The sequence below is a fragment of the Calidris pugnax genome, unplaced genomic scaffold (genome assembly GCF_001431845.1).
Source record: "Calidris pugnax isolate Ruff unplaced genomic scaffold, ASM143184v1 scaffold298, whole genome shotgun sequence".
NCBI lineage: Eukaryota > Metazoa > Chordata > Aves > Charadriiformes > Scolopacidae > Calidris > Calidris pugnax.
The window spans coordinates 1880465-1907717 of NW_015091152.1; the positions used below are offsets into that span (position 1 = coordinate 1880465).

Consider the following 27253-nt stretch of genomic DNA (forward strand, 5'->3'; position numbering starts at 1 on the left):
GTGGGGGTTCCTGAGAGGAGCGGCTACGGAGCGGGCTGAAGTGAAGGGGGGATGGCGCTGCCCGCCCTCCCGCCCTCCTCTGTGGGGGCTGCCCGCCCAACCGGTTCACCCCCTTCCCCTCAGCGGCGTTGCGGGGCGCGGGGCTTGGCCTGGTGTCGGCGGTGGTAGAGCCGGGCTGCTGCAGGGGACTGTCTGTGCCCAGGCCTGCCTTCATCTGCCTGACTACTCCTCCTCCTCCGGTGCTGCCCACGGCTCCCAGTGCCAGTGGGCCAGGACGGCCCGCCAGTGTTCTAGAGAACAGGTCACATGAGGAGAGGCTGAGGGAACTGGACATGTTGAGTTTGGAGAAGAGGAGGCTGAGGGGAGACCTCATTGCCCTCTACAACTCCCTGAAAGGAGGGTGTAGAGAGGTGGGGGTTGGCCTCTTCTCCCAAGGGAATAATGACAGGAGCAGAGGAAATGGTCTGAAGTCGGGGCAGGGGAGGTTTAGATTAGATATTAGGAAGAATGACTTTCCTGAGAGGGTAGTCAGGCACTGGAACAGCCTGCCCAGGGAGGTGGTGGAGTCACCATCCCTGGAGGGATTTAAGAAACGTGTAGATGTGGCAGTTCAGGGCATGCTCTAGTACCTGGGATTGTTGGGTTGTGTCTGTTTGGGTGTTGTTTTCTTTTGTTTGGTTGTTGTTTTTTTTTTTTTTAAATGCCACACAAAATTTCAAAATCACCTGACATTCAGCTGGGATTTACAGCTCCGAGTGTCCTTGTTCTGGAATCCTTCCCTACCTGCAGCATTTGTAACTGAATTGCCAACCTACTGAGCTATGCATGCCTTAAAATGCCCCAAATCTTCTGCTCTTACTGTCTGTAAATTCACATATTTCTTTCTGTAATTGTAAACAAAGACTTAATACTTTGTAGACTTTCATTCACCGATTCTCTACTTCCAGCTTATTATTTCTTTTTCCAACCCTTAGTAATTTCCCTATGCATAAATCAACTTTATTTAGCTAAATCAAAGGAGACGTTTTTTTTTTTTGTTTTTTGTTTTTTTTTTTTTTTTGTGGTTGGACTCGATGATCTCAAAGGTCCCTTCCAACCATGAAGATTCCGTGATTCTGTTCTCTCGTACTGATTGTCTGTGTGCTGTAGTGGGTGCTCTTGATGTGACTTGAGGGTTTCCACAAAAGGGTGTTTTACAAGTAGTTTAGAGGAACAACTTTCTCTCCACCAGAAAATTGATACCCCTGTCAACAGGAAGGAGAGTCTTGTGAGTAGCTCTCTAGCCCAGAGGCTTGGAAATGTTGGCTGTGACTTCTCTGCTCCTCCACTTCTGAGGCCAGACTGTGCATGGCCAAATTGTCAAACTTTATCCAGAATCTTAAATTGTGGCGAAATATCTAGTCTGATTTTTCAGAGATGCATGTGTGCTTAATATTTGTTACTATAAATGGAGTTAGATGTTGAAGTATTTATGAAAAATCTATCTGAATCTTCATATTTATTTTCTACAAATATGGTTTCTAAATTTAGCTTTTGAGGCTTCTCATATGTAGAATAGGGTTGACTATATCGTCTTGATAACTCAGCCCCTGAGCTTAACCTTTTGCTCTGGGATACTGCCTTCATGAACTCTCTCTGAAGCCTTGGTTCTTCTCAGGGGACTGTAGTTTATCTTATAAGTATATATGTAATATATTTTCGTTTTTTGTTTTAGCAACTCTTTTTGTCCACCAACTGCACATCGTGAATGCATGTTCTGCCAACTTACTGCAGCATTTTAGTGGAGCTTTGGGTAGGTTTTTTTTCACAGTGCTTCTGTAGACTTGCTTAATTGTTTTTCTTCTCAGCGCTTTCTGGCTGTTTTATTTTCTCCTAGTCTTCAGATTTTGCTCTTCTGCATACGTTTCTTAAGCTTATGACTCTGTTCCGAGTGTCTCTGTGTCAATGGCTTGAATGTCTAAGTAACTGTTGCTGCTAGTGTTCTAGTACTTTGTTTTTTCTTTGGGGCTGTCAGTTTTTCGTCACAAATCCGGGAAGCAGATTGCTGACCATTTTCAAACATAGCTTGCAGGGTAGGCAATGCCTGTTAACAAGTGCGGTGGCGAATTCCATGCTGGTAGGGTTTGAGAGAAAAAAAATCACGGCAGTGTTCAAACAGATGATGGCTGGATGCTCAATGAATGGCAAATAATCTTTATTCTGATCATTGCTATAATTAAGTTTATGGTTTCCTTCCAGTTTAATTCTACCTAGAGATAGATATGATTGAAAACTGAGTATACCCAGTGACACGTTTACATCTGTGATGTTCAAAAACCTCCCCCAGGATTTTGAGACAGTGCCTCACTAGAACTTTCAGTGCATTTTATGTACTTTTGCATTTAATTACATGCTCCTTGATTCTTTTCTGCATGTCTTTGAATGCCATGGACTGTTAGACCAGTTCCTTCGTGTTCCTTTCCAAGTGACACAACTACTGCCAGAGCTTGGTGAAGAATATATGTTGTCTAGACGATGCTTGCTGTTCATGTGGTGTCAGGCTGGTGTTCAGGATGATGATAGCTACATAGATTTATAGGTGCCAAAATACAATTATGCTACAATGCATATTTCTGGTCCAGAGGAACAATTGGATCACAATCTTAAGGGCAATAACTGGCATTCACTAAATATTTACTGAACTGCTAAGACATCTAAGTATGGTGTGTATCTGAGCAGTTGGCTTGATTCCTCCTGGCTTACTGAAAACCAACTTCCAGGAAAGCTTGCAACACCAAATGGAAAAAACTTTTTGGTATGATGGAAAAAAGCTTTTTGTGACTCTTGAAATGTGAAGTTCACAATACCTTCTTGCCCATGTTTGTTTGAGTCCATTCGGGTCACAAGGCGGTTGGTTCGGTCTGCGATGCTCTGATATGCGTGTGTGTTTTCTAATCCACTGTTGTCCACTGGTGCAGTTTTTGATGCTTAAATGCCCTTAGCAGAAAGTTCTTTCAGCTTCTATAAAACTAATTTAATCATAGTAATGAAGGAGAAAACCTCTTGTTAAATCAATCTTGGTACTGAAAAGTTATGTTTTGTCTTTTGTGTGGAGCTTTTTCCCTAGCACACTAGAGGTTTCAGGCTGCAGACAACGTAAATTTTAAGTCATGCAGACTAAATCTACCTTTTAAATGCATTTTATCTAAGAAGTGTTGCAAGGTGGCTTTCAAACACTGTATTTTAATATCTGTTACATTTCACTACTCTGTTACTTTGATGTTTGTAATCATAAGACTGCATCAGAAAGTCAAGGTGGGGATTTTTTCTCTGTTTTGGTTATCTCATGCTTCTAAAGGCTTACATGGAAATAAGCCTTGCTCGTGTTAGTAAAAATAAAACCCTTACATTTTAAAGATGGATTTGGCTTCTCTGATAAGGCCTATTGCAACCTTAATCATCCTATATCCATTTGTGTCCCTTAAGCAATGACACCTGCTCTCCAGATGTGGTGCTATTTTTAAAGAAAGGAATTAAGTAACTTGTTCTTAATGTAGAATAACATAGTGTCTAGACTATCTTAATGTACATTAGGATTCATATTCTTTCTTCCTGAAGAGTTTGGGATTGACCAATGTGAAGAATTTTGCTTTTCTGACATAGTCAGCTTTTTTTCCTTTTACGTTCAGTTGACAGATTTATTTTCGGAGTGACTGAAATGAATTCTGGGGGTTATGTCTGCCGTTTCGATGAAACCAAGACTTAAAAATGTAAATTCCTTTATAGGGTATGGTTGAAGATCCTAAATTTCTTTTTAAGCAATCTCAGAGGACTTCTTGAATTAAAAGAAAGTGAAAGAAATTTATTACTTTACATGTACTTTATTACTTTACATGTTTGTTAAAGTGGCGATGGATATTCCTAAAGAGATTTTTAGGGATGGCATTTTTATAGAAATCTTGTGCAGGTTTTCAGCAGCTGGATGTGGCATCTGTCTGCCTTTGTTTGCATACATGAAGCTAATATTTCCTGTTGATCACATTGTTACAGATACTGTTTAGTCTTTCTGTCTACTGCTTTTCAAGCCTTTGAAATGGAGCTAGAGGAATGGAGAAAATATTTATAAAGGTGTTTTAATCCTCAGAAAGAAAAATGTTTCTCGTGGTTGTATAATCCCTATGTAAGAAAAGCAGTTTTTGCTATTTGTCATTAAAGTGATCACAATTCAGTTTTTGTATGTCTTTCAGGGAAGGCTTTAGTTTAAGTTGTTAATTTCAGTTGATATAAAATACGTCTTCTGTTATATTTGCACAAATTTTCTAAGTTTTAGTTTCAAGAAAATCAAGCATATCCTAGTGCTCACTTAGTACAAAAAGATCTGAAATCTCAGGCACTTTATGGAACACTGGCTTTAAAAACCTCCACTTACTGGAAACAATACAAGATTAAATGCAGATTTTTAAGTTTCCCACTAGTAACTCTGGTAATAGTTTTAAAATGTAAAGTTTTCACCTATTCAGCACTTTTCTTGATCAAAGAAACAAATTTGAATGTTTTAGCTATTTTTGTGAATCTCCTTATCTGATAACATATGGCATCTTAATACTCCAATATTAACTCGTCAGGCAAGTTTTCCGGTGCAGTGAAACAGAAGTTGAGTCTTGTCCAATTATTCCACCTTCAGACTCCAGAACTATTGCTTCTCTTATTTCATTGCGGTCCTTCTGGAAAAGATGGTAGGGTTTTGTGTGCATATGTAAACTAATTCTAAGTGACTATGCAACAATAATGGTTGGGGCTTGTTTATTTTAAGGAAAAAGTAATTATAATTATGCAGGTAGCAGGAGTGGTTCCAAATTGTGGTTCTTGCTTCTATTCATCTTCCCTTTGGATTAAGAGCCTGTAGCAGATACTGTACAGGGCGAAGTAACCTGTACTGGAGAGCAGATTAATGTATTCCATGGGCTACAAGCAACATGCCAGCTGGAAACTGGCACTAAGGGCTGACAACGTTAAACACTATTTTGTTTGGAAACAAAGGATATAGGGTGTCCAAACACATGTTAAGATACACAACATCCAAACTCAAATTCTTCCAGTTGGAAAACTACTAATTTCAAGGCGGTAGCCCTGAATCTGTTACTAAAGCTATTGCTTTTACTTCAACAAATGACTTAAAAAGGGATTTAATGTGATGTGTTGTTTGTATAAAAGTAGTTCACAGTGGCATTACTACAGAGAATGTCAATGTGTGAGTATAATTATTGGTTGTGTTTCAGTTTTTGCATATATTGAAGAATTGTTCTCTGATTCTGAAGTATAGCATACTTAAAAGAGCTGTTGTGTGACAACAGAACCACACCAAGACCCTATAGTCTTGATCTGAATAGAAGCAGAAACATACACAATTTGCAGTAATCTGTTTGAAGTGATGACAAACGTGTATGAAAATTTAATGAAAAATTCATAATTACTTTAATTTAAATATTATGAGATGGAAGCCATTTCCTACGAGGTGTGGCTGAGGACTCTGGGCTTCTCTAGTTTGGAGGAGGCTGAGGGTTGACCTCATTGCTCTCTACAGCTTCCTGAGGAGGGGAAGTGGAGAACGAGGTGCTGATCTCTGCTCCCAAGGGAACCAGTGACAAGTGTCAGAGTTGGAAGGGACCTCTAGAGATCATCTGGTCCAACTCCCCTGCTAAAGCAGGTTTGCCCAGAGCAAATCACTCAGGACGGCATCCAGGCGGGTCTTGAAGATCTCCAGAGGAGATCTCCAGGTCTTGAAGATCTCCACGACCTCCCTGGACAGCCTGTTCCAGTGCTCCGTCACCCTCACTGTAAAGAAGTTTTTTCTCATATTTGAATGGAACTTTCTTTGTTCCAGCCTGAGCCCCTTGTCCTATCGCTGGAAACCACTGAAGAGTCCAGCTCCAACATCCTTCAACTCACCCTTTAGATACTTATAAACATAAATGAGGTCTCCCCTCAGTCTTTGCTTGTCCAGGCTAAAGAGTCCCAGCTCCTTGAGCCTTTCCTCGTAAGGGAGGTGCTCCAATCCCTTAATCATCTTTGTTGCACTACGCTGGACTCTCTCCAGTAGTTCCCTGTCCCTCTTGAACTGGGGGACTGAACAGTTCTGGGGAGCCCAGAACTGGAGGCAGGATTCCAGTTGTGGCCTCCCCAGTGCAGAGCAGAGGGGGAGAATGACTTCCCTTGACCTGCTGGCCACACTCTTCCCTACGCAGCCCAGGATCCCATTGGCCTCTTGGCAACAAGCTCACACTGCTGGTGCATGGAAAGTGTGCTATCTACCAGGACTCCCAGATCCTTTTCCTCAGTAGTGCTTCCCAGGAATGGTTCAAAGCTGCACCAGGGAAGGTTTAGACTGGATATTAGGAAGCAGTTATTTACTGAGAGGGTGGTCAAACACTGGAACAGGCTTCACAGAGAGGTGGTTGATGCCCCAAGCCTGTCAGTGTTTAAGAGACATGTGGGCGATGCCCTTAACGTGCTTTAACTTTGGTGAGTCCTGAATTGGTCAGGCAGTTGGCCCATATGATTGTTGTAGGTCCCTTCCAACTGAAATTTCCAACTGAAACTTCCAAGTTTCCCTTCCAACTGAAATACTCTATTCTGTGAACACTCTGGGGAAGAGATGCAGCCCTGGGTGAGGATACTGCATAAATGTGAGCTGAAAGGGATGAGAAATATTAGCTCTAAGCTATGGACTTTTCAAGAAAAGAACTGCCGTAGACATACTTGCTGTTGTACATGTTCTTTTGGGCACACTGAATGAAGGTAGGAGAAGACTGTTAGAAGGTGAGCAGGTTTAGAGAGGCCTCATCTGTTGTTATGTACCCAGAATAGGCACCTGCTTTTTTGGGAAAAATCTCATCATTAATCCTTGCTGAGGTCGGGGTCTATGGTGGGGTCCGTGTTTCCCTGGTGCTATTTGGGGCTTTTTATGATGTCCAGAGGTGTCTCTGTCTGAAATGCCTCCTGAACTTGGCTGCAGAGAATTACTGTTACAATCTGAAAAGCCTGTTGTTAGAGTAGTGGAAATTTCTCAGGGATTGCCCTGTGCCTTCATTGAACAAAGTGTATTCTTGAAGATTGTGGTGTGTGGGTGCCTCCTACAAATGAAGAATTGGGCTCCTGAATTTTCTGTCCACATATTTACATGAGACGTACCTTCTGTAACACTGAAGAAAGCTTAAAGCTTTGGAAGTTTTGATGAATAAATAGGATTTCTTCTGGCTTTAGGACAGTGTCTAAAGGAAACAGTAACATCAGGGCAATGTGATTCTGCAGTGTATGGTTATATAAATTGATCCCAGTTTGATTCAGTCTATATGGTAAAGCCTTAGGGAAATGTGAAGAAGCTAAATACATTTAAATATTCCCCCCACAAATTCATTCTAAGATGAGCTGACTCCGTTTTAGAAGTGGCTTATGGGGTCCCACAGAGTTAGTAGTTGTTCCCTGGGAGTCCGGTGGATTTCAGTTTTCAGTTTGTTACTGTAGAGTATTTTTTTTCTTTAACTAAATATATAAAAACCAGAAATTAAAAATGTTTTGCCAATTGACAAACTCATTAAAACTTATACAACCACTCATGTTAAAGAAGCGCTGGATATGGACTGCAGTTTGCATTTAACAGTCCATGGAGATATGAGAAAGTATTAGAAGGATCATGTTGTTGTTGGGCTTGTGCAGGTCCTGTTCTGAAAAATAGTTAAGGGACTCAAGTCTTTCAAAGAGTCTTTGTTGCTGATTTTTTTTGATGTTTCTGATGCTTATTGGGAAGAAAATAATATGGTTTGATGAAAACGTTCTTAATGTTTAAAAACAGAAAAGTGTTACTGCAGAAAATATAGTTGTCTTAGTTGTCTCTCTATCAAATGGAAGTTTGTCTTTATGGAATAGAATGAATAATTTTGTATTGGAATTCTGTGCGTGTATTTTATTCAAAGGTGAGAACAGATTGTAATACCATTTCATAATTAGTTTTCCAGATTGGGTTGTATCTGTTGTTGAGAGAGGTCTTTTGTCTTCTTGCCTCGTTTGGGACAGCAGCCCTTACTTGGAATGCCTGGATTTCAGAAAGGCAGCGTTTTTACCTAAGGTCTTTGAAAGTCAGTTTTCATTCCTTTTGCACATTAGGTTTGTGATGAGTAGTGATAAGAAAATAGAAAGGGTTTGATCTGTGATGTAGTAGGAGCTTGTGGCCAATGACAGTCCTGTTAAAAAAAGAATCTTTGGTGTGGTAGGCATAACTTTCTGTGCCTCACTTCTAGAGGAGTAACAGACTGACTTTAGAGATAAGTGTTTTCTAAGACAGTAATGACTTAAGCAGCTGTCAGCAATGAAAATATAGTCTTTTTTTTTTTTTTTCGTTTTAAGGCAAAATCTATAAGTGGTAATGAACATACAGTTCCTTAATTAAAAAAAAATAAAAAAAGGACAAAACAGACTACATGTGTTCTGACCTGTTAGCACAAACCACTGATTTTTATTTGGTGTCCATCTGAAGTTTTCTAGAGGTGTTGCAGCTTGTGTATTTTTTACTAAAAATGTTTATAACTACATTCTTAAAGAGTGAGGGTAGGGCATATCAGAAAGGCTTGGGGACATAGTGATGGGGGTCCAAATCTATCACTTTAAAATTGGTGGTCCAAATTCAGTCCATCTTGTTAGCAGACAAATTATTTTGTGTATAAGCTGGGGAGTTCACCAGTTCATACACACTTACAATTTTCATTTGTGTTAGGTCAGTAGCTGTAAGATAAATTTCAGGACTTTTTATGTTTGTGAATTTGTGTTCAATATTTTTTATCTTTGTGTTGGCTTGGTGTGATTTTTCTTGGGGGGACTGGATATTTTTATTTTTTTTTCTGGGGAGGGGAGTATTCATGTTTGTGAATTATTTGAAGTAGGCACTTTCTTATGTCCAAGATCACAGAGTTAGGCACACATTTACTTGGGCAGACATCGTATATAAGACTGGTTTTTTTACTGTCTTTTTGTGTATATCTTTGGTGCAGAACTCCAGGTGCACCTGATGTAGTACTAGGAATATAGAAGCAACTGAAACTGATAACAAAGGAAGGTGGTGGGAGTTTTTTTGAATGATTTTCTTTTTTTCCAGTAACATAAACATACTGTGTTCTCAAACATTTAAAATGAAGAGGTAAGGGAAGAAATACGTTGATAGCCTTCTCTGACCAGAGAAAACTAGGATAAGAGTTGGTGAAATGTGTTTTATGCCTTTTACTCTCTAAGCAGCAGCTGTTTGGGCTAATGGTGTCTACGCTCTTCAGCCAATTGAGAAAAGTGAATATAATCCCCTTCTCCATTTAAATGCGGGTTGCTTAACCTAGCCCTGAAAGTAACTTAACTTTTAAAAACCAAAAATATAAAATCCCTCCATCTGAGAAGCAGAAACTAACAACCCGTTACAGCAACGTCATAAAAAATTTGAACTCAATATAAAAGATTATGAAGAGATTCTCTGCAACAGTGTTTTTCAAGCCTTAAAATCAGAATCTTATAAGCAATTTTTTGTCTCCTTCCCAGGGGATTATATTCAGTTAAAATAATTAAAGATAAAGCAGTCTTTGTACCACCGATGCATTGTTTAGATTTTTGTTTTCTGCTGGGGTGTAAAATTTAGGGAAAAGGACATGTCAGAAAACTAGCCTCATCTTCTGCATATGGTTTTGGCTATAATAAATGAAACGTGTATCTAAATATATTGAGTGATAATAGACCTGTTAGGAAAATAAAATAAAACAAAACTGCATGTGGTAGAAATAGGTAGCAGTTGACCTATGCTGGGGATGAGGGGTGACATAGATGAACCATTCAGATATTTATTTTATTTTTTTTTTAACACATTTGTTAATGTATTATATTTCTCTGTAGCAATTTCCTGATGGTTTGTGTAAGGGACTGTCATGTTTTTATTTAATGTGTGTCTGTGCTAAGTCAGGCAGCAGATTGTTGCATCATTAGGCCTGGATAGAGAACATCCGTCAACAAATAGTATCAGTGCTGCAGTTACAACTTTTTTTTTTTTTTTTTTTATGCTCTCCTCCTTAAGAAGTTTGTCCAAGAAGCAAACTTCTTTTCCATTTTTAGTTCTGTGTATTCATGCTGAATATGTAGGTATTACTTTTCTGACTGCTGGCCCCTGCATTAGAGGAAGGGACTAAAAGGTTGCTGATTTAATCTGCTGCTGGTTGTGATGGTATCTGCAAAGTCTGAGCTGTGAAGGATGTGTCTATGGTGCTTTACCGTCTATTTCCTACAGCTGTTTGTGTCTCATCACAGTTCATTGAAAGGCACATGAAAGCCATTCCTTGCTATGAGAAGTGTAGCTCGTATTTAAAAGACACTGTTACTGAGTGATATAAAAAGCTTTTAGTTGTTGAAGAGATAAACAGTTCTGATTATGTTTGCTAGAAGACAACCTTTAGTATAATAGTTGGTGAAATTTATATTCAGAGTACCGTCTAGATCAGAGAAGTAAGTGAATTTGGATGTTGAGTAAGTGTGATCTGTGAGAATTAGTGTGTGTGAGAGGGCAGGTAATAATAGCAATAGGTGACAGTGATTAATTGAGCTGCAGGTAAGATTTGAAGATTCAAAATACGACACCTCCAAAGGTTTGGAAAAAGTTTTATGATGCTAGGTGGTTGTAGACAGTTGAGGGACCAAACTAATTTGAACTTCAAATAGGGGATATGTAAATAATACTTATTCATTCCTAGTCACTTCTTTTCTCTTCCAGACCAGCAAAAAGATAGCTTTTTATACAAAGGAAAATAGTACTGTCTGTACTTTTCTATTAATATTTCTGAAAAACCTTTGGGGCATTTTGCACCTAGAGCTTATTTAGTGGATTTGACAGTGAGTCCTTAGCTCAGTTTGCTAATGTGGTAATGGCAAACCAGAAATGCTTTGAATATTGATTTAGACATCCATACTAACAATATATATTTGAAATAATCTTGGTATCTGTAAATATTTATAGATGCCCTTGAAAATAACGAAAAATGCTGAATTGACTTTTAAGCCGCTCCTCTTCTGCTTTCCGTTAGAGGTCCTATGGAATGGTTTATTTTCAAATGTTTCACAGCCAAAAAAAGTCAGCAGACTACTTGTATACTGAACTTGTTCTTGATTATATTTGCTTTAGTTTTTGCTACAGTGTAATTTCTTGAATTGAGCAGAATTGATTGATTGATAAATAAGTAGGTGGCGTTGAACCATGCTGCCAATGCAAGATCCTACTTTTAATCAGAAGAATTATTTGGCTGTAAATTAGTTCCTAATACAATACCTTGTAAGGGGATGAATGAGAAAGAACTGTCTTTTCTTGTTTTAATTACAGATGAAGATTCATAGAATGGGGGACACCAATCAGTACATATAAAAATAGTTTAGAAAATATTGATTATAGAGTTTGATCTGTTTGAAACCTGTTATCTGGTACCATGAGAAGATTTTTGTTGCTTACGGTGCTTTCTGTACATGCTCTGGATTCTGAAGCTCTATTAGCTCGTAATTAAATATACTAAATAGTTGTAAGTTCATTCCATGTTTCAAAGTTTTTGAATAATGTCAATGTAGGTAAAAGCTATACGATATTCTGTGTACTGTTGTTCTTTACAGTTGAAAATTTCTTCATTAAATACTTTGCCAGAATACAGTGCTACAATTGATTTCATTTATCTTGAGGTGGGTCTTGAGTGAAAGTTTGGAATTGCATTAATTCAACTTTGGTTCAGTATCCTTTTATATTAAATACCTATGTTTTCACTTAAAAGTCCTTTATTTATCACAGAACACAGGTCAGTGATTTTTATATATATATATTTTTTAATTTCTGAGGAAAAGAGACAGACAGTCAACTTATTTGCACTAGGCTTACTCTTTTTTCAAAACTTCAGCAACACTTTCCTATGTTACGGTTCTTGAGTTTAGTGTGTGTATATAGAGAGAAATAAACTGAAAATCCTGTCTCTGAGGATTGGAATTTAGTGTTGTTTCAGATGGAAAACAAAATATTTTAGCATACACTTGCCAGTTAAGCTTTTAAAAGGACTTTCCATGGGGTGCAACTTTAGAAATAATGCAGAGCTTCTAAAGAGGTTTCCCCGTGATATACACGCCGCAGTCAACTTGCTTTTAGTTTATAAGCTGCCGGAGCGAAAATCAGTATCTTGGCCTGATCAACTATAGATTGAAGAAAAGTTGTACTTACTTTGAAATGCTGGTTTTCAGTCAAGTCTTGTGGCATGGGATGTGTTTTGCCAGTGGGTTTTTCTCATGTTACATGGGAAATTAATCACTTTTATTTACTACTTTTTTTAATTTTTTTTTTTCTGGTCAAGTTATTACACACTTGACTAGCATATTCAAGCACACTTGATTAATGTATAGTAATGTTGTAAAATCACTGTGGAAAGGGTCTAGAAACTGAATTTGAAAACACTTTAAAAGTTTAAAACTTACAGGCCATTTAAAAATGATTCATACAGAAATTTTTTAATATTAATTACTGTATGATGAATGGTAAAATTTGATACTCCAGAATCGGATTCATTTTATTCTTAGAAGATCAAAATAGTCTGTTTTAAGATTTTTTGTGAATACTTTTTTCTAGTTAATGAGTGCTTAAAACGTGTGTGATACAGCTATCTAACCTTATTGCTGTTGAAGGTGCCTGTGATTTGGTGGTGTTATCGTTATAAATGCATGCATGGACTGCCTTTAGTGTTTTATAAAGAGGCCTGACTTCTCCGTTGTTGGGGTTGAACGAGCAATATTGGTTCAAGAAGCATATTATCTATGAAAGGAAAAGAGACAGGAATTAATGTGCTGGAAAATTTCAAAATACAGGCAAATTGTATTTATTTTTGGAAACTATTAAATTTAATTTGGCTGTGTGCCCTGAAGATTTTGGTATACATAGATACTTTTTATTTTACTATCTGAACATAAGTGTGCACTATCATTTTTTTAAATATATATAGATAGATACAAATACACACACGTTGCCCCAGTGGTATGCGCACAGTTGAGCAAAGTTATGACTTGTTTTTTTGTGGGCTTTTTTTTGTGTTGTGTGTTTCTTTTTTCTTAATTATAGCAAGCAGAAAATATGTAGTATTAAACCTTAATACACCTTTGTCATGCATTTGAGAGGGGGCAAGGTAATACTGTTAGAAAATGAATTTATCAGTTAAAGATTTCAAAATGGTTTTACAAAGGTAAAGATACTGACCTGATGGATTGCCTTACTGTATTCCAGACTGTGTTTAAGAAGGATTTAGAAGTTAATTTATCTGGTTATTATGATGTGAACTACATTAAAGACACATTTTAGTAAAAGGGATGGATATCAAAATTAAGTAAAGAATAGAGTAGTGAGAGTGCTCAAAAATATTTATAAAAAAAATTAAGTAATTTTTGATTACTGTTGATCTGCATGGTATATATAAAACACACTTAAATGAAATGATTGTCTTTCTAAATACCTGAATCTTAAAAAAAAAAAGTTAACAAAGTTGTTGCAAAAGCATAACATGTTTTTATTTTAAATGGTCGTCTTCAGGTAGCAGTTATGCTGAAATTGTTCAAATCTCCTCATATTGTGAAATACAGTGTGATCTGATTACAATGTCTAGTTTAGAAGTCTAGATAATAAATAAGAGTTTTTACTTAAAAGGAATCAAAATGTATTTAATTATATGTCAGCATTGGATCCCATGGAAAAATGCACACAGAACCACAGAATCTTCATTGTTGGAAGGGACCTTCGAGATTGAGTCCAACCAAAAAAAAAAAAACAAACCCAAAAAAACCCAACACATAACACCAAAACAAAAAACCCCAACACTTCATCACCTCAACAATCACCACAACCCAACAATGCCGGGCACTAGAGCATGCCCTCAAGTGCCACATCTACACGTGTCTTAAATCCCTCCAGGGATGGTGACTCCACCACCTCCCTGGGCAGGCCGTTCCAGTGCCTGACCACCCTCTCAGGAAAGTCATTCTTCCCAATATCTCATCTAAACCTCCCCTGCTGCCACTTCATACCGTTTCCTCTAGTCCTGTCATGTCCCACACATCTGTATTTAACCTGGTTAAACTATAAGTGACTACGGAACATCTGGAGTTAGTCAAACTGATGAAGGATAGGACACTGGCAGTATCTTTGTTACAGCAGGGGCTACTGTACAGTTCTTGCTTATTAATCCAATCCTGGTTCTTCCATTAAGTTTGAATTATAGAACCGCACGCTAAATGAAAAAGCGAGGGAAGGATGAAAGAAGACCAAGAGTTTGCAGAGTTGAATTTAGTTATAGTCTCCTGGCAGTCTGCACCTCCCATTCAGTATCCTGTTGACAGACAACCAGGCTGTGTTCTGAGCTCCTCTCATTAAATGCCATAGGATTGAATTTCTTAAAATTATTTTGGCATTTTGGGTTAAAAAAAAAAAAAAGAGGTTTTTTTCTTTGTTCTTATTTAATGAAATGTTTGTGATGATAATTTTCCATAGAAGTTGTGCGCTCAGCAGTATGTGTCCTGGGAAAATAGTGGTTTGGTTATAGAAGTAGCCTAACGTACCTACTACTCGTTATGAGTGAAGGAAAATAGTTGTGATTTTTCCATTGATATTTTCTTAACAATCTGATATTATAGAGAATGGCTGTGTTAGCTGCAGCTGTCCATTCACAAATTTTTTTTTTCTTAAACTCTCTAAAGAAAATTACAGCAATTACCTGGAACTTTTAATTGTTAAATGCATTGTTTTTATTATTATTATTGAGTGTAAGTATAGGGTATTAATGGTTATTGTTTAAATAGTCAAGCTTTTTCTTGCTGACTTTATTCAAGCAAAACTTGTCTTCATGGGGAATTTTGCTGACTAAAGACTATGTAATTGCCTGGTTATTAATGTAGTTAAAAGATATCACTCTACATGTAGTTTACTCTTTGGAACCTGAATGTTCTGCCTGTTTTCCAAGTGTTGCCAGAAGGGATCAATTTTGCATAGTAATTTTTGGATAAATTTCAGTAGTGCTCTTTAAACAGTGCTGGTTTCAAAAGCTATTAAGCTCTGTGAATATATAAGCTCCTTGTTAACTTAAATAATTCCATGAATTCTCAAGTATATTATATACAAGTTCACTACAGTTTGTTATTATTTTGTTCTTGTATATGTATTCTATATGCATTGTAGTGTTATACTTTAGGATGAATATCTGTTAGGCATGAATTTATTTCCAAGAGCGTGCATTTATTTCCAGTTTTGTAAAGGTCTTGGAGGATATCCAAAACTGTGATTTAAAATAAATTACATGGGAGAAAGAACAATTACTTTCTCTTAGACTGGGAAGATGTGGAGCATTTTGAATTAGGCACAGTCTTTGATAAATAGAGGCTAGTCTGCAAATATTGCCTATACTTCAGAAACTTTGTGCATCCAGTTTATTCTGCCTTTTAGCTGTGAGGCAGTGTATGTTTTATGAATTATCTGGTTTTGTGTGTAGTGTCATATGGGGACGGGTATCCTTACTCCTCTAATACCACATTGCTGTCGTGGCTGCAAAGTACTGTAGAAGGCAGAGACATTAAGTTGATCACTGTGAGTATATAGTCTTTCTTAAATTGTAGGGAGTTGAGCAGTCCTCTCTTTTATTAGCATTACTGACATTTATTTGTACAAGTTACCTCACGTACATATGAGCATGTATTCAAAGACTTACGTTTTCATTTGACGTGTTGTCATATTGAATTGTTGCCATGATGATCTAACTGTTACTAAGATTGTGTCAAACCTTCAATTTTCACATATTGAATTCTATGACAGAGTTCCCTTGAGGCAGAACTTGGTGGTTTTTACTCTTGGAAAGCTTGTCCCTTCGTCACACAGACACCTCTTTCTAAGTTCTAGTAAAACATATTTGTGTGATTTGCAAGTAAAAAGAATCAGTTGCATTCCAGAATATTGGATATTAACAAGAAAGAATAGAGAAGCAAAAGTATTTCAGTTGTTAATCTAAGTTCTTGAAGCTTACTAATATTTTAAGTGGAAATGCATTTGAAATACCTGTGACCCTTTTGTTTTACTTTTAAACCCTCCATTTCTTAAGTTTATCAAATGAGGATTATAGATTCTTCTACAGACCACTGTTTGTCCTAGCATTCCCAAACCTGTAACAGAGGATGGTTTTTGTACCATTAACTTCTGTGCTGCCAAGTAGAAAGATTGTGTTACATGAGTAAGTGCTGTACAGAAATAAAGCATATAGTTGGAGTGCCCGGTTACATGAACTGTCAGCTCTTCTGTAAGAGGCATTGATTAGCAAAACACTGTATCTACCAAGGCCAAGAGGAAGAAATAGACTGAGACTACTAAAACTGGCTCAGAAAGCTATTCATTCATTATGAAATGTTAAACTTTTCGTTTTGGAAAAAAAAAAAAAAAAGGAATAATGAATTACCTAAGTTTCTGCGATTTCTGGAGAAGAAACGTCCCCATGCAAGTTTTCTTTCTTGTGAAGACTCTTTTTCTTAATGCTACATTTACCTCAGCCTTCTTCAAGAAACATCTCTGTTGAGTACAGAGATTTATTTAAGATGCTTTTTCTTTGAACTCATGATGAAAATATTTCATCTGGTTTTTGCTACTTTTGTCCATCCTATAACAGTGAAGATTTCTAGAAGTACTCTTTCATGCTTCTTCTCTTGAAGTTGATTCATTTGTCATTAATAAACCCAGTCCTAAAATGATCTTGGATTGGTAGTTATTAGCACAGGTCACCTGAAGAACAGTCTCAAAGGTAGATTCACTTTTTTTGCAGCCTCTGCTTCTATGCTTCCATGACTCTGGATTTTATTATTTATTTTTTTTAAACTATCCTGTTCTGGATAAAACTTAAAGTATTGAATCACAGACCATGCATGGAAGGGACATCTGGAGGTTTTCTGGTCCAAACCTCTACTTGAAGCAGGTCTGATTTGAACAGATGCCTCAGAGCCAGAGTTGAGTTCTGGACGTCTTTAGGGATGAAGAATCCACAATGTCTGTGGGCAGCCTGTTCTACTATCTGGTCAGAATTTTCACTATTTTGACTTTTGGCCTATGGATCCTAATTTGTCCTTTTGTTCTAAACCCTCTGCAACTCGGAGAACACCCTGTATTTGTCTTTTGGAGTACCGTGTCCAATTTTATGGTTGCTAGTACAATAAGAATACTTGAAATATAAGAGTTAGTTTTTAGCCTACTAAGGTCACTGTTGCTCAGGCATTTGCAAGGCCATTGATGTCTGATATTTATGACCTAGTTAGCAGATGACAAGTCACATTTTTCTTACCTGTTTCTGTGAAAACTAATTTCCAGGTCTTCTGATTAGCATTATTCTGAATAAGAGTTACAGAGGTTGTTGACCTGGACTTGATGTCGATTAATTATAGATATATTGTATTGTCTTTATTTGCATAAGAGAAATGTTTGTTCCAGTTTAATTCAAGCTACTTTTTTGAGGGTTTCTGTGGGGATGGGTGGGGAGAAGGCTTGCTAAGGGGAGAGGTTTTTCCCCCGGAAAGAACAGTATGTTTGAATTGTATCAGCTTTGTCAGACTTCTCACAGCAGTTTGTGTACGTTTTGTAAAAGTGTGCGGCTTTTGAGGGAAAAAGTTATTTGTGAAAGAGAAAGCTTATAGGGGGATGTTTGAGAAATAAAAAACGAGTTAGCTATGTGGTACGTCATTTTTTTGATGAAACAAAAAGTGGTCTTTCCATGTTCTGGTGGCAAGAAACCAATTACGATGAAGACTGAAGACCTTGGAAGGACTTGCTCTAAATTCTTGAGTTATCACAGTTGTTAGAATTAAGTCTTGAGACAGTGTCTATAGATTCTGGAGACAAAGAAATAGACTAAACACTATGGTAATATGGTACTTTTGTTGGAGTTGATAAGGTTTTATTTTAACTTATCTGTAAATATCTAGAATGAAAAAGTTGGTATTTTCTAAGTGGAAAATGCTTGTTGGGACAAGCTGGCAAGGAATCATGGGCAAAAACGTAAAAAAGGTCTCCAGTCATGAAGTGTATGTGTTACTATAATTACTCATGTCAATAGGTAACCCTCTGGAATTAAATCCATATTTACCTTGTTAGAGTTTTTTTTTTTTCCCTTTTTTTCCTGGCCATAGATAGATCTCAGTGACCAAGACATTTGGAAGCCAAAGTATACAGACCTTTTCTCTCTTCAGCCTTTTAATTGAAAAGATGTGCTAAAAATACCACAATGACGCTTGCAAAGTTTTTTTTCTTCTGAATGATGCTGTCCTGTGAGTACTTATGGTTACACGTGGAATCCCCATGTGGTCCATGGGTTGTGGTCTGGTATAGAAACAAAAATGCTACATGCATGTGGTAGACCTTTACCTCAGGAAATACTTTGAAGTCAACCTCGGCAATTATTTCTGAATCACAAGCCGAGTAGTATTTTAGATGTTGGCCTGGGGTTCGCACCTTTTTATTGATCTAGGAAAAAGCACTTCTCTCCCAATTTATATCCGTTCTTTCCTATACATAAATGCACACCACGTCTTTGGTGATTTTACATATACATAGAGTTCAGGAACAATGAGCGACAGTGATGCAGTTTCTATCTGTATATTGCACCTTTTCTTCCCCACTACTAATTTATTTTGTTCATAGTCTATATCTTTTTGTTCTTTGTTACTCACAAAATAGCATTCTAAATTACTTCAGTGCACCATACCTTTTTACAAATGCATTTCTTAATAATTGCTTTTCAGAGATCAGATTTCACAGAATGTGATTTGATAAGTTTTCTAGTTTCTTCTAGAATATGTCTGAGGAATTGCCAGTTCTTGAATGCTTTTTCCACGCAAGGCTGTGCTGGCTTTTTTCTCTCCTAAGTCTTAGGTTAATTTGAAAACTGGTACCTGCCTTTTCTGTAGGAGCTATCTCTCACTGTTTCTTGTGAAGCTGTATCTGATCAAGGGAAGTGAAATGGACTTGGCATTTGCACTTTATTGGTTTTTCCTGTCTTAAGCGCTGTTTAAAAAGCCAAAAGTGTATGCTGAAGAAGAGGACCCACAAGTTCTAAACCACAAATTTTTGTGGATTATCTTAATACCTATATTTATGAATTTCAGAGTGTTTTGCTCATATTAGCTCAGAACCTTTCAGATGAGAATATGATTTGTGAAGAATATCTTTATTCTAATTTATTTAATAAGGACCTTATGCATCTAAAGGAGAAGTTTTGGAGTTTTTGTGATTTTTATGCAGCTGTTGAAAATTTTTCCACCCTTGTGATGCTTATAAAAGGTATATATATTGGTGTTTAATCATATGCTGTGGTTCATTGTTTTAAAAATGCTATTTTAAATAAAAATGGGAGAGGCAGTTATGGAAGTCTTGCAGGTTGCATGAAATATTCTTGTTATGTGAAATGGATACAAATGCTACAGCTTTTGCTGCTACTGTTTTATTACATACAGCGTTGTTACATGTAAGTAGTGTTATTTCAAAATGACTTGTGAAGCTAGATAAGAAATATCATAGGATATAGAATCTTACATACTTCTTACAGGATCTGGATCTTTTGGTTCAGACGGTGTCTCCTGAGAAAAAGACTAAGTGGTAAAATAAATTTTGTTATTGGTTATTTGGGGAGTGGAGGTGGTTGTGGTTTTTTATTAATTTTTTTATTAATTTTTATAATTTTTTATTAATTTTTAAATTCACTGTAGAAAGTGACAGAAAAGTTTGAGCTATTAACATTTATTTTGCACATTCTATTTTGTGTAAATCAATCCTTGATTTTTATTGTCATATTCTCATCTCTAAGCACTGAAACTTTCTGGAGACTCTTCAGTATAAATGGATAAATGATTAGATGACTAATGTGAATAGGAAAAGAAACGTCTCTGGGTAACTGCTCTAGTGTTTGACTGCTGTCACCTTGTTAGACTGGAGTCCTTGCAGGTATTCTAAACTTGACTGTATGTGGCCTTAAACAATCTGATATAGGGTCTAAGGGGGCCTTGCTTTCAGGTGGGCTTGCATCAGGTGTCCTTCTGAGATGCTTCCCAAACTAAATTTATTCTACTATTCTTTGAATATATTCAATTTTTTGGTCTACTTGGGCTGTGGAAAAGAATTAGTTAAATAGGGACAGACTTGCTTTTTTTTTTTTTTTAAAAGTCCCATAGATTTCAGTTGAGTAAATTGTAATACAAGCAACTACTACTGTAAAATAGGTGATGTTTTGCATCTCCTTACTTTGGAATTATTTTTTTATTAAAAAGGTATTTTATTTAGTAAATCTTTATTAGGTCAGTACTGGGATTGAAATGAATCAGCCTCGCTTCCCAGGAGACAATTGCTGTGATGTGTTCTGTGTTGTCGTTTTGTTCTTTTTCCCAATAACCCTGAGGTCTTTTTCTTCTATATGTGATTGGGCATGCTTCTGTGGTGTGTTCAAAATTCATTAATGGGCATTCAAAGTAGCATATTTCTTAATAGTCAAAGAATTTCAAGTCTCTCTGAGGAAATAATTAGCCTGATTTCTTCTTATAAAACTAGTTTATTATAGTTTTGACACAAACTCTTATATTTTCTTATGGAATTCTTGTGTTAATTTTGTTACTTCCAAGATTTTTTAAAATCATGTTTATTGTAATTGTGAATGCACTCTGATTTTCCAAATTGAAAGACAGTCTTAAATTTCCCTCTGGTCCTCATGGTCTTGTGATATCAGCCCCTGCTCAATTGTATGCTTTCCTTGTTAGATGCAGATGAAAAATACTGAAAAATTAGTGCAGAATTTAGGGGCTGTTACAAGTGTTCCCATTGAAACCAATACAGAATACTCTTTTTCTGTAACAAGACTGTGAATTGTATTAATTAAATAACAAATCCCTAAATGTATGTTAACCACATGGATCATGCTATCTTTGTAGGAATTTTTTCCATTCAATTTTACTGTATAGTTAGCTGCTTAATAAGGGGGGTAGGAGGTGGAAAAAGTCTGGAGAAGCTTTTCATTGCAAGTAAGGTATTGCTGAGGTAAATTGCAGAATTGAAAGTTATAAAAATAAAACACTAAAAGGATTGAACTTTCAATTGATTTGAAGGATTAAGAATTACTGCATTTTATCGTTTCATTCTTTTTGAAGAAAAAAAAAGACAAATCACCTACATCTCAGTACCTCATTGCAGCAACCATTTCTAAAAATGTATGCCTGACAGATATGCTGAAAGAATTTAGCTTTACTGCTAGGAAGGGAAGTTAGAATTCCTCAGTCTCAAAAAAATAAAAAGAATAAAAAACCCACCAGTAGCTATCGTTAATTTTTTCTTTTGACAGTGGTCTTTGGTAATGTTTATGTTGTTTTTCATGCTACTGAACTCCTGGCCATAATAAATGAAAATTATTCCTCTGTGTATGGTCTAAGTGTTATTAAACAGGTTACTTTTAGTGCTGAGATCTCAAGCGGGAGTGAAGTGAGGAATTCAAGATTTCATTTTTTTAAGAAAATTTTACAGATGCTCTAAATTTATTTTAGTTTTGATTATGTGGTACATTCATATTCTGTTTTTTCTTGGGCTATGTATCCTTTGGGAGATGTGTATTCTGTAACGAAAAATTTCTAAGTAGTAGACTTAGTAGCTACTAAAAGTTTTTAAGATGCCACAGGTTTGTCCTTTAGCTGTAGTTGGTGTAGATCAGGAAAAAAGTCTGTATCAGCTGGGTAAAAAGAAGAAAGCTTGTTCATGTTTTAAAATTGCTAAGAGGTGCAGGAGTTTTGGCAGTAGAGCCATGTGAGCTGCTTAGAACCTTGTGATACAGAAATGTAGCTCTTTAGCTCTTTATCACAAAGGTATTGCCAGTATGTATGCTTTCTAAATGACCACTTTTTCATTTTACTGGTTTGGGGTTTTTTGGGGGGGGGTTGTTTTTGTTTTTTAAATCTCATATTTATTTTGGCTAAGCTTTTTGGAGCTTGCAGTTTTGACCAAGGACTTAATTCTTCAAATAATGCGGTCTACGTTACATCTGGTAAAGAAGCGGCTAATAAGCTTGTCCTAGATTGAACACACTGAATGAGTCATTTAGTAAACAGAAGCATGCAAGTAAAACAGACACGTTGTCATAGGTAGGGGTTAACCACCAGCAGTGTTTGCCAAAAATACAAATGTGGTGACCCCACCCTCCGCCAGCTCCACACATACTGTGCTGACAAAATGAAGAGACAGCAATATGGTCCTTAAGTTGCTCCTTTAAAAATGTACAAAGTTCTGCAAGTAAGTTAGCAACTTAGTCAAGATTACAGGCCAGGTAGTATGTTTCCCAGCTGAATGTACCTGGCAAGATTAGTTGTCTTTGTTATTGAGGTAAATTTATATTTGATTTATCAAGGAATAGGTCAGGACTTTATTAATTTGAAAGCTTACTAACCAGAGGTAAACTTTTAAGGGGAATGAAGAATCCTTCTTAATTCACTGTTTGATGTCTCTACCACTTTTGCCTTCTGGATATGAAGAATACTGGGATTTCTGGTGGAATTACAATATTCCTTCTCCTCCTAACTGTTGGAATGGGGAGAAGGGGCTTTTTTTCTGTCTCTTTCCTTGTGAATGGTTTCTGGTCTTCCTGTGTATAAAACCATAATTTTGGTATGTCTGTTAGGTAAGTGCCTTTCCCAAAGTTTCCCAAAGACCTGTGTTAAGCTGATGGTCAGGCTTTGGTGACTGCATTTTATGTAGGAAAGCTTGCAAGCATCTCAGTATCTGTGTTTGAATATATCCATCGTGCGTTGTTATCAGCCATAGAGAAGGAAGCCTTGGGCAACCTTATGTGAATGCAGTGTTGACCCTGCTTTGAGCAGGAGCTTGGATTGTATGACCTACTGGTCTGAGTTCTGGCCTAAATTATTGTACGATTTGAGGAATAAAAAGTTGTTGATAAAATGTACTGGAAATGCAGTAGCTTACTTATTTGTGATCCATGAAAAGTTTCCTTCTTTTCACAGGAGTGTGCTGGGGAGCTTCTCCAGCCTTTTAGGACATGACCGTTTTGAGAACTGTAGTGTTTTGGAAATGGCCTGGGATGGATGACCTGCTGTGTCTTTTCCAACCATAATTTCTATGAATCTGTAATTTTGAGGTTGACTTCTTGTTGCCCAATTTTACAGTTACTTAATTCCAGTATCAGGCATATTTTAAGAGACCGCATTTAGTCATGGTAAGACTGTGTGGGTTGTTTTGGTTTTTTGTGTTATTTTTTAAATCCTTCTGCAGATTGTCAGCACTTAATGTATTCTTTCCTATTCTGGTGCCACAGATAAAATCCTTAGTCTGTGAGGAAAGAAAAGTCTGATTACCCATTTTGGAATAGATGATTGATTAAAAAGTGCTGCTCCCAAAATTGTTGCAGTTCTATGTGAAGTGTTAGGCTAGTTCTGCTGTTTATTTATACCAGAAGTGCATTTCCATCACCAGAATAATGGGTGCAATTGAGAAATTCTGTATTCGGTCTGCATTGTTATCAATTAAGTTTATAATGATTTATTTCGACATTTTAAACGTTTTTTTTTAGAGCTAAATGCACATGTAGTTTTAAGGGCTGTAAAAGACTCTTAGCTAAAAATAGGCTTGATGAATTTTTTTTTCTAAACAGTTCTTATAGCATTGGTGTGGCCCTGTTCCCTTCTTGCAGAAAGCACCCGTTTCTTTTTATGCAAGAAACAACATCTTTTTGGAAAGGCATCTCTTACTAAGAGCTCTTGCATTAACACTCTTTGAAAAGAACTTCTCAACCTTTGAGTTTTTGAAGTGCCCTGTGCCCGCATACCTCAAGACTTAATCCCTGCTTGCTGTCCTAATTTGCTTCCTGCTTACGTGTGATACATGCTAAGTTTGCCAGTTTTGTTGTGATATTTTTATTATTTTTGGTTTTTTGGATACAGCAAACAAAGCATGTAAACAAATCAGGATTTTTTTTTTATGGACTAAAAACTTAGCTTTGTTTTTGAAAACAGATGTGTGTGTACATGTATGGATATATATTGTACATGGGCAATTAGCAAACAGTCCTGGTTGAGAGTCACTTTGCCTAGAATTCCTGTGGGATCTCAAAAAAACTGGAAATTGGAGGATTAGCAGTTTGGCATGAAAACACCAGTGATACTGCTGAGACTTGCTTGGAGTCTGTTTCTTTTATTCCATTTAAATGATGTGTGGAATAATTCATAGATTAATTGTGCTGTTACAGCCATGAAATGTCTCTGTTAAAAGGTGTGGAGAAAGATAATCTTAGGTCAGAATAGTCTTGTGATCGTTACCAGACTTATGAAAACTATATATGACACATAATAACAGAGAGGAGGGATACAATAACAAGTTGGTCTCCATATTTTTCTTCTGCTCTACATCCTTTTCTTCTATCAATTTTAGTGTGCCTTTCCAAAATTGCGTTAATTCTTGTTGCACTCCTCTGAACTTGTTCCAGTTTGTCTTTTTAAAATGCAGTACTTTCTCCAGTTGAGGCATAACCAGTTCTGAGATGACGGGAATAATGTCTCTTGCTCTTCAGGGAGAAAACTTTGAAGTAATTACTGAGGTCCTTTGAAGTAACTTTAGGTAGAGCCTATAGGACCTGTTCATGTGACGCATAATGTATAGTAAAATACTCATTTGCCTTCCTAAAGCCTCTCTTTCTTCAACTATCTGCTTTGATTGCTTCTTGAATGCTGCATTTTGCAGTACCTATGTAAATCACCAGTCTATTTTGGATGGTGTTTAATAGTAGGTAGAGTGAATACCTTGACATTCTCATCTCAAGTGTTTGTTTATTGCTGTCTGCTTCAGCAGTGATGTTCGATCTGTACAACTTCCGTAGCTATCATTTGTGTGTGCATGTGTTATTTTTTTGAATTATATATTAAAGCTCTGAATGCTAATACAATGCATAAATGTTGGACCAATGGAGGTTAACATTGATGGGAAAAGTACCCAACTACCCTCTTTCTCTCTTAAAAAATAAACCAGCACAATACTTCAACCAACACAGAACCAACAAGACCCCTTGCAGTCCCTAAAAAGATATTTAGTTCTTATACCACATGTGAATATTGGACAATACTCTTCTTTAATTTAACCAAATCTGTCTACTTAACACTGTATGATAGTGGTGTTTTAAACTAAGTTCATCTGTAAGAGCTTGAAAATTGATTTGTTAAACTTTGGAAGATGTGTATTTGAATTGAAATCTTTCTTGGTAGTGATTTTCAGCAGTGGATATAAACTGAAAGTGTCCCCTCTGACATTCTAATACTTCAATTTGGAGACTTCCTCCAAACCGTTTGAATTCTTCTGTTTCTGAGCATGTGCTTTCACAGTAATAAAAGTTTCTTGAGCCTGCAGTCTATTGACTGAAGTCAATTAACTTTACAAACATTTTGCCATTCTCTAAAGACCCTGAAGGGTTTTTTTTGGGGGGTAATCATTCATGTATCAGAATGATTTTATTTATTTATTTATTTTAAAAAATACATCTAATGCCCTTATTAAACAGCCATATATATTGAGTTACTTTCATTAGCTGAGTAACTTATCCTGCATTCTTGTAAAAGGAACTGCAATTTAACTGTAAATATATCAAAATGCCACAGAATTCAGGGCTACAGCTCAAAATTGCTGATCAGTTTGTAAAATCTATATCAAACCCTCCATGAAACCTAAGGAGGAACCTCTGTGGTAGCAGAAAAATTTCCAGAAATTCACCACAGTCTTTTTCTAAGTTGCAGTTTGTGCTGATGTTGCCAGACAGCTAAGAGGAGATGGGAAAAGCAGGAAATCTTTTTGGATTTAATCACAGTGCTGATTTGGAAAAGCAACTTCACAATGAAAAATATTTTTATATTTTAAATCATAAACACAAAACTATGAAATACACGGTCGATCGTGATCACATTAAATTGGATCATCTTCATTGAGATGGAGAAAGTTCTTCCTTTTGGAATCGAATGGTCAGAAATCCTACTTCCTGGACTTTTTTTGGTTTTTTAATATATATCCAGACTTAGGTTATTTAGTGTTTCCAGTACTATTTGTTGAGGTACTAGGGACTTGACTGTTATACTTGAGAGCAATAGATAAAGCTTTTCAAGTATCACCTTTCTGCTTTCTTGTGTTGGAAAGCTTTTTCTACATTCTTGCTTTCAAAAGTCCTTTGATAACATTGATGGACAGTGCTTATCTTTTCCCTTGAAGATATTCAGGTTCCATTGTAAACTACCCAATTTTTTTGTTTACCTTGATCAATGAAAGTGTGCTTCTTAAGAGATGTCTTGCAGTTCTAGACCTTACATCCTCTATGTGAAAAAGTTCTTATTTAGGTCCCTTAATCTTTTGTAGAACTTGTAAGCTTGGAAGACTTCAGGTAACCCGTGGAGTTGAGTACTTGGATGAATGACTGAATATTCATTTCTAAATGAAAAAGTGAGGAGGTTATAAAGAGCACCTAGATGAGCTAGGTAGCAGTTGTATCCAAGTGAAGGTTTCTACTTGTCTGCCATGTAACTGAAACACAAATATATGAGTCATTTTGTCTTTTAACTCCTAGTTGATCATAAAATCTGCATGTTTCTCTTATGAGACTGGCCAATGAAATATACCCATTTTCCTGCAGCGTAGAGCATTTTATTACTTCTGGCTGCTGGGCTTTTAAGGTTTGACCACAGTGACTGGTTCTGAGTCTATCCTTTAAAACTAACACCATACCTTTGGTTTTAGAAACATTTTATTGCTATTTTGTGAGTAGAGGGGATATAACACGTTAATATCATGGTTTGTTGGTTTATTTTGGTGTGGTTTTTTTTTTTTTCAGTTTAAATCAAGATTTCTGCTATATTCTAGTTCCAGTTGAAAAATGGACGACGATGACTTTGGAGGATTTGAGGTATGTTATTTGGATGACTTAATTTTTGAATTTAACTATTTTCAACTGGTTTGATGGGACTTCATAGCATTTTGTAAAATATGTAACAATATTTTTTTCATATTTCCAGGCAGCAGAGAGTTACGAGTTTGGAAATGGTGAAAAGCAGACTACATCCCCTGCTATTGCTTGGGCAGCATTTCCTACAGGTATTGATAATATCACTAAAAAAAATTCTTAACAATATATTGCTGTTCTTCTGTATTCAC

The 27253-nt window shown here is 36.6% G+C and overlaps 1 long non-coding RNA gene across 1 annotated transcript; it reads left to right on the plus strand.

Moving 5' to 3' along the window:
- Positions 1-1047: 1047 nt before the first annotated feature.
- LOC106898146 lies at positions 1048-27253 on the plus strand. Its single transcript, XR_001413881.1, has 4 exons — positions 1048-1267; positions 1715-1792; positions 26934-27005; positions 27115-27253. It is a non-coding gene; the product is annotated as an uncharacterized LOC106898146 (long non-coding RNA).